This window comes from Phodopus roborovskii, unplaced genomic scaffold (assembly GCF_943737965.1).
Source record: "Phodopus roborovskii unplaced genomic scaffold, PHOROB, whole genome shotgun sequence".
NCBI classification, from domain to species: Eukaryota; Metazoa; Chordata; class Mammalia; order Rodentia; family Cricetidae; genus Phodopus; species Phodopus roborovskii.
In genome coordinates this window covers 27,860,034-27,875,061 of record NW_026126540.1, presented here as the reverse complement: position 1 = coordinate 27,875,061, position 15,028 = coordinate 27,860,034, and positions in this window count along the sequence as shown.

The window sequence follows — 15,028 nt, the reverse complement described above, 5'->3', positions numbered from 1 at the left end:
CGGGAGGAGGGGCGGGGCTGGGGCCGCGGACGTCTCTCCCCCCCCCCTTGGGAGTTGGATGGCACTGACCCCGCGACCCTGAACCCCATCCAGGGCCTGGGAGCAGGGTTGTTTGGGTGTGTTGGTTTTTTTTTTTTTTTTTTTTTTCTTTCCTCTTTTTAGGAGAAGGGAAAATGTGCTTAGGACAGGATTTCATGCCTCGTCTTAGGCAGCACAGTTCATTTCGAGGCGACTGTTTATTCCTGGCTTCCAAGTTCACAAGTCTGTGAAAAACAACCCCATTGCCCCAAGGATTCTTCAGCACTGGGTGGAGGGTGAGGGTGCAGAAGTGTTAGTGAGAAAGCCACCCCGTGTCTTCCTGTTGCATGTCTACTGAAGAACAAAACGCGTGTGTCAGATATTAGGTCCCCTTCCAGTCCTCATTGGAAAGCCGGTACATTGTTCTGGGGTGTCCCCTTCCTTTCCTGCCCCTATGGGCATCCATGTCCACTCTCTTCTGTTTTCTGGAATGGAAGCAGTATGGGAGTGTCCACATCCTGTTACTTTTCCTCTCATCTCTTCAGTCTACCTGTGAAATTGGGGAACACCTTGTATATGTTCCCTCATTTACCTCATTGCAGCTTTGATGAGGTGTGTACTTTACACTGATGTCTACCTCCGTCCCTGTTTCTCCAGGAAACAAAGGGTGGGTACAAAAAAAAAAAAAAAAAGAAAAAGAAAAAGAAAGAAACAGATCCATCCATCACTCCTGACTTTGTTCCAGAGTTCCTGTCACTTTATTTTTTTTTGTATTCATCCTCTCTCCAGAGTCACTAAATGAAATGCATATTCCTAAGCCTGTTGCTCAGGTTCTATTGGCTTTGCTTGGCTATCTGCTAGACCAAGCAGACAGAGATGTCGCTAGGTGCTGACTCAGGAAATAACTCTTGCTCTTGAATGTGCTAAGAAAACCTTGTGTGTAGAAGAGGGATCGCACCCCCCATGTCCACCCCGCGAGGGATCACCCCCCTCCCCACGTCCACCCTGCGACCCCCCTCCCCACGTCCACCCTGTCTTGTCATTGAGCCCTAGACTCCTTCCATATTTGGGCAGAGTTACTAGGAGATTGTCTCCTTGTTCCTTGTGCTTGAAATTGTCATGAATTTAAGATGGAGAAGTAAAAAGCCTTTGCATATATAAAATTCTGCCTTCTGTACAATTAGCAGCCTGTTTACTGCTCTTAATAAACAACACCTTCCCTTTGCTCACATGCCTTAACTGGGTTGACATCCTAAGGCCAACAAGTTACAACTCAGCCTCAATGTTAAGCAAGCTCCGAGTTGGACATCACACGGTTGAAAAACATATACAACACCAAAGCCTAGGAACATGTTGATCCTGAGGGGGTGTGTGTTTGTTCTAGACAGGTAACTAGGCTTGAGTTAACAGTATTAATTAAGAACAAAGGAGGTAGGACTCTCAATAATTTTAGTTTCAAACTGTAGCAGACATCTTGGAAAAAAAAATAGCTTGATGGTATAAAACATCAAAATGTTTACCAAAAGTGTATATATCAATATTGTTAAATAGTGTGGAATGTAGCAATATGGGATTTAAAAATTTTGACGTGTATGGGAGCTTTGCCACATGAGTGTCTGCTGTAGGCAGAGTCCAGAAGAGGGTATCAGATGCCCTGGAAATTGGAGTTACAGAGTTGTTACTGCTATTTTGTTGCTGGGAATCGAACCTTGGTCCTCTGATACTACTAACCACCAAGCCATCTCTTCAGCCCCAGCTACTTAAGACTGAGGAGAACCAGGGACACTGTACCAGGCCTGACAACCTGAGTTCAGTCCTCAGAACCCTGGAAGTAGGAGAGAACCAATCCTGACCTCCCCCACCCTATTATTCACTCCCAGAGAACACAAAATAAATGAGATGTAAACAATTGTTGTTGTTTAAGATTGGAGGAGATCGGAAGAGAGGAGAGGTGCCTGTTAACAGGTCTCAGGGTGTTGGCTTGGGACATCTTAGAGAAAGGTAATGTTAGTATGTAAGGTTGTCTGTGGAGTATTAATTTTTTTTTTTTTTTTTTTATTTAAAACAATCCTGTATGCAGGGAAGTGGTGGCACATGCCCTTAATCACAGCACTTGGGAGGCAGAGGCAGGCGGATTTCTGGGTTTGAAGCCAGCCTGGTCTACAAAGTGGAGTTCCAAGACAGCCAGGACTGTTACACAGAGAAACCTGTCTTGAAAAAAACAAGTGAACAAAACAAAAACCAAAAGCAAAAACAATCCTGTGGATAGTTCTGTGTCTTGTCGCCTGTGCGACTGCCATTTCTTCTTGTTCCTGAGACACTCAGTGCAGACCACTTGTTTGTTCTGCATTAGGCCAAAAATCTGTTTAAATTTGGCAGTGGCAGCTGCTTCCTGGGCCTATAGCCAAGGCATGTTCTGAATTGGCTGCCTCCTGGACAGGCTGTTTATAACCTTTCACCTGGTATTCTGATAACAATCTGTCCCTACACACACACACACACACACACACACACACACACACACACACACACAGACCCTTCTCAGTTCTTGGATGGGAAAAAGAAAAAGTCTTATAAACTCTTGCCCTACAAACAGTACAAACGCCCGTGGGTACAAGGACAAGGACAGATGTGCCCAGGAGGAGCAGAAAGGCAAGGCTGGGCTCAGGAGTTTTGCAAGTGAGGTCATCGGTTACCTGCCCCTTCCCCACCCTCTTCTTCCCAGTGCCAGTAGGAAGCCAGTGGTGTTGTCCTTTGTTTTGCTCTAGATGACCTGATAGCCAGTGCTGGCAGCTGGAAAGTCCGGATGGAAGAGGGGAAGCCATGACTTCATTTCTTTCACTTCTGGCTTTACAGACATTTAGGGTTGTATGGGGCTCAGCTAAGAATGCAAAACAGCGTGTTTTCTTAATCTCTTGTCGGGACCCTCCACTCTGTAAAGTTGTCTTTTCCCTCATCCACTCCCTTCTTTCTTGTTTTTTCCCTAAGGAATGTTAGTTTAAAAGGGGAAAAATTGTTAAATGAGACTATAGGATTTGAGACTGCCCAGATGTATAAATGACTCCAAGTCATAGGTAAATAAGAACACCTAAACAATTCTATGATATGTTAAGAATTCCAAGAAACTTTTTTTTTTTTTTAGACAAGGTTGAATGTGTCCCAGACTGGCCTCAAACTTGTTATGTAGTCAAGGATGACCTCGAACTTCTTTTTTTTAAAAGACATGATTTCACTATGGATCTCAGGCTATCCTTAACCTCACAGACATCCACCTGCCTCTGCCTTCCTGACACTGGAAATAAACACATGATCAAGCACTCTCCCAACTGAGACTCAGCCCCAGCCCAAGTTCTCCTCGAGCTTAGTCAAGGCTACTTTATTTGTAAAGCCATCTATCATCTTGTTCTAAACAGAATTTAAAGTTGTGTAGTTTCATTTAATTCTTACAACAACCCCGTAGCTGCAGGTTAATTAAATCGGGCACAGAAAGGTGCAGTGATTTGCTCGGGGTCACAGGTTTTATGACTACACCCAGAACTTACACCTAGGTCTATTTGTTCTGTGCCAGGCAGGTGACTCACTCCCAGCACGGGGAGAGTAAGGCAGGAAGTTTGCCACCACCCCTTCATGACAAGTCTGGGCTACATAGTGAGCTTCAGGCCAGCCTGGACTGTGGTGTGAGACATGAGCTTCAGGCCAGCCTGGGCTGTGGTGTGAGACATGAGCTGCAGGCCAACCTGGGCTATGGTGAGACATTGTTTCTCAGTCTTTGACATGTGTCTTGTTTGATCTTTGTAAAGACACCACAAAGGATACAGGGCAAGACTCTGAGACTTTTAGAGGACTCTAAATAGCTCTCTTATTTTGGTCACATGGTTTCCCCTCTGACAACCAATTAATGTCTGGTTGGAGCCATTCCTGGGTTGGACCTTGCTTGTACTGATGCCTGGTGTGGGAGGATTCTTGTATAAAATGCCTCATCTGGAAGTCCACTCTTTGGTTATTGAGGTGCTCAGTTCCTTTTCTTTGTAGACACCTGAGACAAGGTCTTGCCTGGCTGCCCAGGCTAGTTTTGAAGTTCCAGAGCACAGTTCATCTTCCTGCCTCCACTTCTGAGTGGTGTCAGCCCTGGAAACTACACCACAGCTGGCTTGAGACCTGAAAGAGGGCATCTTCAGTCAGCTTTGTCTGTTTGACTAAACTTCTTCTCTTCCCTCTAGGACAGTGGTTCTCAACCTGGGGGGTTGGATAACCCCTGCACAGGGGTCACCCAAGACCATCGGAAAACTGAGATTTTACATTCTGGTTCATAACAGTAGCAAAATTACAGTTATGAAGTAGCAACAAAATAATTTTATGGTTGGGGTCAGCACACCGTGAGGAACTGTTATTTAAGGGTCACAGCATTGGGAAGGCTGAGAAGATTTTCTTCTAGGTTTCTGGAAGACAACAAAGTGGGGTGTTGTTTTGTTTTTTGTTTTTTGTTTTTGTTTTTGACAACTATATAGTTTAAACACCACAATTTAAAGAATTCGACATCCATCTTGACTTTTGAACTTCATTCTGTTTTCTTTGCTAACAACTCTATTTTGGTTTCCTTCTGCCGGCTCTCTCAGAGTGTTTCCTGGATTTATATTTATTATTTTACATGTATGTGTGCTTTGCCTCATGTACATCTGTTTACCACATTCATGCCTGGTGCCTCCATGTGGGTGCTGGGAACCAAACCTGGGTCCTTTGCAGCAACAAGTGCTCTTAACCACTGAGCCAGCTCTCCAGTCCACTGAGACTCTCTCTTTGCTTTTCATTTCATCCATCTGTACATCATTCTTTTGTGACAAAACACCCATACACATAACATAAAGGTAAGACAAAAACAAAAACCCAAACTAGACTGGGGGATGCAATTCCAGCCCAGCATGCATGAAGCCTTAGGTTTGATCAGCATTTAAGAGGTAAGGGGAGAAAGCCCACTCCAGGAAGTTGGTGGTGCACACCTTTAATTCCAGCACTTGGGAGGCAGAGGCAGGTGAATTTCTAAGAGTTTAAGGCCGCCTGGTCTATGGAGTGAGTTCCAGGACAACCAGGGCTATACAGAGAAACCCTGTCTTGAAAATCCAAGGGGTGGGGTGGAGATCAGAAGTTCAAGGTAAGGCCATCATGGATGACTTGAGAGCTTAGGCTAAAAAACAAACAGAAAAGTACCACACTGTTATTAGCCTGTTCCAGCATTCTAACCAGCAACTCAAATTCAATGTATCCATTAATGAATACACATCCCCCCCAGCTCCCATTCACCAGCATGTATCCTTTAAAAATGGGAGGGCGGGAGGGACATGGGGACCTTATGTACCCCAGGCTGGCCTCTATCTCATGATCTTCCCACCTCCATCTCCCAAGCACCTCACAGCCACCTTAGACTTCTTAGTAGTCTTTGTCTAATCTCTGCACTATATCTATACTGTAATCTAGATTACGCCAACAGGATTTCTTTCCTGTCAGCTCTTGCAATTTTCCAAAACCCTGTGCTTATTGAGCCTCACCCAAATGCTCCATCCTAGTCTCTAAATGGTTGGCCAAACCTGCCTGTCTCATTGTCCACTACTTCCTGATCTACCACTCTACACCTCGACAAGCCTGGGAACTCAGTGTTCTTAAATCCTTCCCTTCCTGTGTGAAGAAGCTCTTATGCTTCTCTCTACCCGGAACAGCTGCCTTCCCTCCCCAGTTCTGGGGTTTGGATTCTGACCCTGAGCCCCCAGCCCAGCCCAACTTGCCCCAGCCAAACGGCTTTCCTCTCTGAAGTCTTGAGGTCAAGTCTTCTCTTTTTATTTTTGCTTATAACTAAATACTATTTTATTATTATCTTTTAAACACTCCTTAGCATGTTGTTTGCATTTCTCAGGTCCATTCATAGGTAAGTTGCCTTTTTTTTTCCCCCTAGATAAGAAGTTTCTAGAGAGAAGGGCTGTCCTTCCTGTAGCTTTATGTTCTTCCTAGCTCCTATAAGAGTGCGGCTCACAGGGTAAGCAGGGACTGAGCTAAGGGCAAGGAGAACCTCTCTAGAGGAGGGTATGCCACAACTTGGAACCTGGTGTTGTTTCAGACCAAGGTTGAAAGGTTGACTTTTAGTTTCTTTCTTTTTTCTTTACTTTTTTTTTTTTTTTTTTCCTTTTGATTGTTGTAGTTAAATGTTAGATTTTAAACCTCAATTCCAGTTCTTCCCAACTCAAAATCTATGGGTAGATCAATTACTTATCAAAACAAGGGGTAAGGCAGCCAGGGAGGATGGCGTGTTGCTCAGCTGCTCTGTGTTGATGTAAACGCTTCAGGGCAACTGGACACTTCGTCCTTAGCCTTTCCTGAAAATTTGTTCTTTTCTGAGAAATTCTTTCTTCACTATTCTGGAATTCGGTTGGCTCGGCCCTGCCACCTAGTGGGCAGCTAGATCCTTGTTGCAACAATTGTCTAACATGGGCACTTTTGTGACACTTGATCTAGAATATTCCCCTGAACTGAAGAGATGGTTCTTGAACATGAGAAAAAGGAATAGATGAAGGAAACAGTGTTTATGACCGAGGAAGAAACTATGTATTAAAGCAGTTTCCCTTCTTTTTCACAAGGGTGACATTTAGCAGCACTTTTTTTTTTTTTCTTAGCTTGTGTTAAAAAAAATAGTTGCTGGGCTGGACAGATGGCTCAACAATTAAGAGCACTGACTGCCCTTCCAGAGGACCTCAGTTCAATTCCCAGCATCCACAACTGTCTGTAATCCTGCTCCCAGTGATTTGACACCCTTGAACAGACATATATTTAGGCAAAATGCCAATACACATAAAAAAAAAAAAACAAAAATAATTTTTAAAAATAGTTGTAAACTGGGGGGTTGGGGTGGCACAGGCCTTTAATTCCAACACTCAGGAGGCAGAGGCAGGTGGATGTTTGTAAGTTCTAGGCCACCTGATCTACATAATGAAACCCTGCCCCCCCTCAAAAAAATGGCAAGACAGTTGACATTTATTTATTTATTTTTGGTTTTTTGAGACAGGCTTTCTCTGTGTAGTCTTGGCTGTCCTCGTACTCACTCTGTAGTCTAGGCTGGCCTTGCACTCAGAGATCCCCTGGCCTCTGCCTCTCAAGTGCTGGGGGTTAAAGGTGTGTGCCAGCAACGCCCAACTATTCAGAGATGGCAGACGATTTCTCCAAGAAAAGAATATTGTGATTGACAGGGCATCTGTGGTCACTCATAGCTCAACCCCATATCATCTGATGTATGGGTCAAAAAGTCTTTAAACTAATCTCCCTGATCCTTCAAACAGTAAAACAACATCTCCTTTGCCATTTCCATTGATTTCTCCAAACAGACTCAGCCCTAACCTCTGGGTACCACCAGCAGGGTAAGCACCTTCTGTGCAAGCATTGATTACCAACTTTGTAGTGGTTTGTCTATCTCTCCTCACTAAATAGACCTCCTCAAAGGTTCGAACTGTATTATCACATGGCCTAACTTTAGGGCCTTCAGAAATCTTAAAGAATAAGTACAATTCTTATACCTGAAGGCTGAGGCAGGAGATTGCTAGGAGTTCAAGGCCAGCTTGGGACAGAGTGAAGTCCTGGCTTAGCACAGAAGTTCTAAAGAATGGTCACAGGGTGGGGAGGTGGTAGCTCAGTTGGCGGAGCTCTTCCTAGCATCATAACATCCTGGGTATGATCTCCGGTGCCTAAGTAGGCCTGTTGGCCCATGCTTGTAATCCTAGCATTTGGGGAGATGGAAGGCAATGGATCAGAAGTTCAAGGTCATCCTCTGAGTTATAGGCCAGCCTGGACTTAATCCCAGGAGGCAGAGGCAGGCAGATCTCTGTGAGTTTGAGGCCAGACTTGTCTACAGAGTGAGTTCCTTGACAGCCAGGGTAACACAGAAAAACCTGCCTTAAATAAAAACAAAAACAAAACAAAACAAAATCCATGAAATACTTCAGCTTCTGGGTTCTAGCCTGATCAGCTAATGTAGCTCAGGTTGGCTTCAAACAAGAGGTCATCCCCTAGCCTCCACTTCCCGACTACTACAATTACAGGTATAAGCCACATTTATTTCTGTTTTTGTTGTTGTTGTTTGTTTATTTGTTTGCTTTTTATTCTAGCCCAATCTAGACCCTTCTGGTTGTCTTGTAGACTTGGCTGTGACAGAAACAAGACAATGCATTTCCTCACGAAGAGAAAATAAAACCATGACATGACCTCTTTCTGTTTCAGATGATTTAATTTTAGCGAAGGGACTTTCAGATCTTGTGTGCAGTGGGTGAACTGCAAGAGTGGATGGAGAGACTGTTTAAACCTAATTTTTAAAATGTAAGATTTTTTCATGTTATGTGTATGAGCATTTTGGCGGCATGTATGTATGTATACCATGTGCATGGCTGGTGCCTAGAGAAACTATTGTTTGTCTACTACTAAAAAACAAAACAAAACAAAACAAAAACTAATTAAAAAAACAGTTGGCTAGGTATGTGGGAATTGGTTGGATCCCCTGGAACTAGAGTTAAAAATAGTCATGAGCTTCCACATGTGGGTCCTGGGAGCTGAACCCAGGTTCAGGTTCTGTGAAAGAGTAACGGGTACTCTTAACCACGGAACCATCTCTCTAACACTTAACCATACATACATACATACATACATACATACATATCAGGCAGTGGTGGCACATGTCTTTAATCTCAGCACTTGGAAACAAAGGCTGGCAAATCACTGTGAGTTCGAGGCCAGCCTGGTCCATAGAATGTGTGTGTGTGTGTGTGTGTGTGTGTGTGTGTGTGTGTGTGTGTGTATTTAATAAGACTCTCAAGGTGGCTTGTAGATGTAATCACAGTGGTCAAGAGGCAGAGGCAGGGTGATCAGCTCTTGTTCACAGCCAACCAAGATAAGCCACACATTGAGAATGGGTTCCAGGCTGATCTGGGCTACAGTGTAAGACCTTGTTTCAAAAACAAGCGAACAAACAAAACCACAAGTATGTACACATGACTTAAGTAATTGTTTGAAGGTAGGAGATGTTCTATATTAAAGACATGACACCCTTGGTATTGAAGCACTGGTTCTGTGAACTAACAGCCTTGTCCACATGTGAACAACATGTGGCCAGTTAATATCACAACGAAGCCTCTTTAATTACCCTTCCTCAGCTCTCTTTTGATTTTCCAATGCTTACCCTCCATTCACACAAGTGTGTGTGTGTGGGTGTGTGGGGGGTGTCATTTGCTTTTACTTGTTTGTTTAAAAAAAAAAAGATTTCTTGCTACACAGGCTTACCTTGACTTGTCATATAGTAGAGGCTAACCTTAAATTCCTGATCCTTCTGTCTTGGGAGCATAAGTGTACCACACTATATATAACCAGCCAGTTTTTTTTTATTTTATTTCTTTGGTTATTTTCTTTTTAGTGGCATACAAGCAATAGGTTTCATGACAATGTGTGTGCAGATTGTACAGATGAGAGGGCATACACAAGTTTTATTTCAGGAAGTGTGTAATGTCACTGTTCTAGTGATGATTAACATTTTGTCTTGAAAAGGGCAGAAACTGAGCAAATGCTCTGTCCTCTCTCCCTTCCCTGTTGCTGCTCCAGTTTCCTGGCTCTGATTTTGAGACCTGCAATTCCCTGGCTTTGCTATTATCTGTTCTCCTTGAGATGGGGGAGAAACTTGCCGTGTTGTATATGTGGGTGGGGTAGGGGTTGCAGTTTGATTTGTGAAATGGTTGAAATCACAAGTTTAAAAAGTAAGGGTCAGGTGTGGTAGTGCACGCGTTTAATCCCAGCACTCAGGAGGCAGAGACAGGCAGAGCTCTGTGAGTTCTAGGCCAATCTGTTCTACACAGCAAGTTCTAGAACAGTCAGGGCTACATAGGGAGACCCTGCCTCAAAACAAAACAAAACTAACAAACAGAAAAGAAAGGGAGTCAGACATAGTATCAGAATAATTTAAAACTTGCCTGGTATATGTCATGAGTTCCAGGCCAGCCACGGCCACAGTAGGGAGTTGTGGTGATTAGCCTGGGGATGTAGCTCTGCAGTGGGGGCCGGGCTTACCCAGTGGGTCGGAGGCTAAGACCCTGGGAACATTCAAGCCAAGATAGAAATGTCTCGCTTCCAAATGAAGTGTAGTGTAGTTAAGAATTGTGTTATGTGGGGTAGGAGGGACGATTCCGGGATTAAAGGCTCAGGCAGCTTCTCCTGCAAGAGGATCTGAGCTGAGTTCCCAGACTTCTGACAGCTGTTATTCCAGTATCCGACCAGTGCCCTCTGCTGGCCTCCATAGGCATTGCAATCACATTCACATTGACAAACCCACACTCAAGACATAATTTAAAGAAAATTCTTTAGAATTCTTTCAAAAATCATCAAAATAAATATAAAAAATGTTAAGAATAAAAGCTCTTTTAATATTTCTAATTTTATATGTTTTGTTAGTTTGTTTGTTTTGGACAGAGTTTCACTATGAAGCCCTGGCTGGCCTGGAACTCACAGACAGCCTCCTGCCTCTGCCTTCTTCATGCTGGGACTAAAGGCATGCATCACCAGACATGGCTTTATAAAATAAAATAACAGCATGTTTTATCATACACATATATACTTTCCATTTTCTCCTTTTCTTCAGAAGACAGAATTTTAAAATATATCAGACGATCTGTTTTTTTTTTTTTTTTTTATTTGCATTTATTTTGTGCTGAATTTACTGTGAGGTTTTGTTGCTTCAGTTTCCTCTAGGACAGTGGTTCTCAACCCATGACAGAGGACCACATATCAGATATCCTGCATATCAGACATTTATATTATGATTCATAACAATAGCAAAATTACAGTGATGAAGTAGCAATGAAGGAATTTTATGGTTGGGGTCACCACAGTATGAGGAAACATATTAAAGGGCTGCAGCATTAGGAAGGTTGAGAACCACTGTCTAAGCAGTCTTTCTTCTGAGCAGCCTCCTCTTCAGGCTTAGGAACAATTTGTTTCTTTTGAATGAGGGCTACCTCCATGTGTCAGGAAGAGCTCATGCATGAGTTAACATGATCATGAACTCTGGTAGTGGGTGCTCTGCTCACCCGGATGCTTTGCTCACCTGGGTGTGTCCAATAACAGGAGGATGCACAGCTGAACCCTTATTTGAGCATTGCCCTCTGCATTGTGGAGCATGTGCAGCAAAATCTCAGCAGGGTTTTCAGCCATCGACCCTGAGCAGCTCCACTACTTGCCCTGGGCACATTCATCGACTGCCCTCACGCTGCCTGAACAGTACACAAGGCTTCCTTGAAGACAGTTTTATAAGTGTCCTTAAAGTGAACATAAAGATTCAAACACCTTGATTTACATAATTTTGTAGGGCCTTTTGGTTGTAGTGAACCATTTTCACAGGTCAGATCAGGCCATTTGCAGCCAGAACTACATAATCTTTTTTTTTCCAGGTAGGGATTTTCTGGGTATAAACTCTGGCTGTCCTGGAACTCTCTCTTTAGACCAGGCTGGCCTCAAACTCACAGAGATCCACCTGCTTCTGCCTCCCGAGTGCTGGGATCAAAGGCATGCACCACCAAAAACTGGCTAGATAAGTTTTTTAAAGATTATTCTTTGAGAATATCGTGTGTATATTCAATGTATTTAGATCACATTCATCCCTACACTCCCTCCCTCCAACTCCCAACTCTCAACACATACATGCAGCTTTATGACTGGTTTTTTTCCCCCTCAATAACACATGAGTAAATTTGTGCTGTCTATACACATGGGCAACCTGCGAATGACACAAAACTGTGGGTATAAGTATAACTATTTAGAAAGCAGTTTGACAGCATGCATGACCAGTTGACAATTACAAGCTCCTGCTAGGGCCTCCCAGCCACAGATTTTCCACTAGGTTTACAGCTCTGCTACATAGAGACATCTTGTCTCTGAAAAAAAGAAAGAAAGAAACAGAATGAAGGAAAACACTGTTTTCTTTTGTTTATATAAAACCAAAAGATTCAAACTGTACATAGCTTGAGGCAGGAAATCAATGGGTGTTTGAAAAAGTGAGGAAGTAAAATTTTAGTAGATCACTTTTTAAAATGGCAGCTTTATTTCAGAATACTAAGTGTATAATGAATAGCACATATTTACAGAGTATAACTTCATGAGAAAAAAAAAAGTATCTCCATGAAATGACTGTCACATCAATCATGAGCTCCTCCGGAATAGCAGCCTTCAAATGCGAACAGAAAGCCATTGGTTACCCCCCCCCAAGTAGCCATGCCACTATTGCATCTGTGTTGTATTTGCAGGGTCCACTGTGGAGTAATGCCTTTTCTTCCGTAGTGGCCTGCTTAGCACCCTCTGGCACCATCAAAGCTAGAAATTTCCTGGTCAGTTGCAAATTGTGGCGCAGTCCAAAGCACAAGGGATGGCTGGAGTTCTAAAGGGGGGGGGGGAGGACGCTGCTTGACAAAGTTCCAGTGAAATCTCGCCAAGGGACTCAGTAGCTGTTGTGCTGGCTTTTGCCCTCGCTTTTAGGAACAGTTGTTGGCATAAGGTCAGTTTTCTGCTAATACAGCCCCTGGGGAATATATTCATGTTGCCAAGGGAAACTTTGAAGACAGGGTGGGGGTGGGTGGGCAGTTGTAGCCTGAAATGAACGTCACAGAAGGAAGAGTCTTCCTTGTGTCCCAAGGATTGTGGTACCAATAGGGTAGATTCTGAGAAATTTCTTGGTCAGCTCTGGATACAAGACGTCACAAGTGTATCCAGTGTCCTATACTGGAGCCTATAGAGAGGGAATAGGAATATTGTGGGTTGGTGGGAAAAGAATGCGATACCAGAACCAGCCCTTCTGGGAGCATATGAAAACAAGACTCTACTTACAATAGAGGAACGGAAAAATGCTATAATCAGCCAATTAAATACTTATTGTGAGTTAGCTTGTAAAGCTTGCATTTTAGAAAACATCAAATGGTTAAGGTAAAAATAATTTCAGACTCTCTAACATCCTGTAACCCCATGAGCAGCCAGCCAAGACACAGACTAAAAAGAGAAGGGCCTATGCTTTGCAGACCCCGGAAACTTTGTAACTTCCTGATTTGACAGACACTTTGCAAAGATGTTGCTTCAGATAAGGCTGCCTGTTTTGTAATTGGCTTTTTCGCCCTGGACATTTAATGGGGAAGTGAAAAAGAGATCCAGGGCTCTGATGTTTGTCAAATGACTAGTGTAGTCAATATGCTACATAAATAAGGAGTCACCCTATTTGAGAGAGAGAGGGAGAGGGAGAGGGAGAAGGAGAGGGAGAGAGAGAGAGGGAGAGAGGGAAGGAGAGGGAGGGAGAGAGAGGGAGAGAGAGGGAGGGAGAGGGCAGCTGCATCTTCAGGTGTGCATTCCCCCCTTTCTTCCACGTGTCCTCTTTGAGGCATGAACCCTGCTGAAGCAGAGTTGGCACTGATTGAGTTCTCCATGTTCTTTGCAACTGAAACTCGTGATGTCCTCTGTAGTAGGATCTCAAAACCTAGTTATGTTGTGCAACCAAGAGCAATGACAGCAATCTGTATTGCTGGGGTGGGGTGGGATGGGGCTCAGGTGCTCTTTAGAAATTGATTCCCACTGGGGAGGCAGAGGCAGGCAGATATCTCTGAGTTCAAGAACAGCCTGATCTATGAGTTCCAGGACAGCCAGTGCTGTTACATAGAGAAACCCTGTCTTGAAGAAAAAAGAGAGAGAGAGAGAAAAGAAAGAAAGAGAGAAAGGAAGAAAGAAATTGATTTCTATCACTGGGTAGTGGTGGGCACACCATTAATCCCAGCACTCAAGAGGCAGAGTCAGGTGAATCTCTGTAAGTTCAAGGCCTACAGAGAGAGTTCCAGGACAGCCAGAGCTACACAGAGAAACCCTGTCTCAAAAAACAAAAAGAGAAAGAAAGGAATTGCTTTTCTTCTCTGGAGAATTCCTGGAGTCGTCTTTGAGTAACTTTTTAGTCATGAGCGCCACCTGCTGACCTTCTGTGGACTGTCAGAACTGTTCACAGGGTTAAATATTTGTTTCATCCTGTTCACCAGAGGAAGAGGAAAATGTGAATTACCTTGGTTTGGATTTTAATTTTTGTTTTTATGTTTGTTTTGTGTGTGTGTGTGTGTGTGTGTGTGTGTGTGTGTGTGTGTGTGTGTGTGTGTTTGAGACTTGATTTCTCTGTGTAGTCCAGCTTGTCTTGGAATCCCTCAGAGATCCACCTGCCTCTGCCTTCTGAGTGCTGGGGTAAAGGCCACCATGCAGGCTCCTCCCCCTTTTAAACGGCAACTTTATTTAGGTGTGCTTGATTTATGATAAGTTTCACACACCGACAGGATATACCTTTATGAGTTTTAATATATTTATCCAACAGCCAGGTATGATCTCTGAGTTCTCGGTCAGCCTGGTTTCCAGAACAAGTGGAACTCTATATTGAGACCATGTCACAAATAAAATAAAATATAGATATGCACATATATGTGTCCATGAAATGATTACCACGTTGAGATTTTCTTTCTCCTTTCCCTCTCTTTGGTCATCTCCAAGCATCTTTTGATCATCTCTAACTACATGTCAGTTTGCATCTTCTGTTTTTATATAAATGGAAGAAAATAGTAATAGTGCCCTACTACAAGATCTCTATGTAGTCCAACAGTCACTGAACATATGATCCTCCCAAGCGCTGGGATTATAGACTCGTGCCAGCTGGCCAGGTCCTATTTAATTAATTAATTAATTGAGTCAAAGTTGCCCAGGTTTGATGGGAGATGTCATTCTGTAAATATGTTTCTCTTATTGGTTAATGAATAAAGCACTGTTGGCAAATAGGAAAGCAAGATAGGTGGGACTAGGAGAAAAGGAGAATTCTGGGAGATGTTGGAGAGGAGAGTCAAAATGTAGGGACTTGAGAGAAGAAAGTCCAGACTCTCTCTCCAGTAAGATAAGACAACGTGGAAACACTTAGATTAATAGAAATGGCTTAATATTT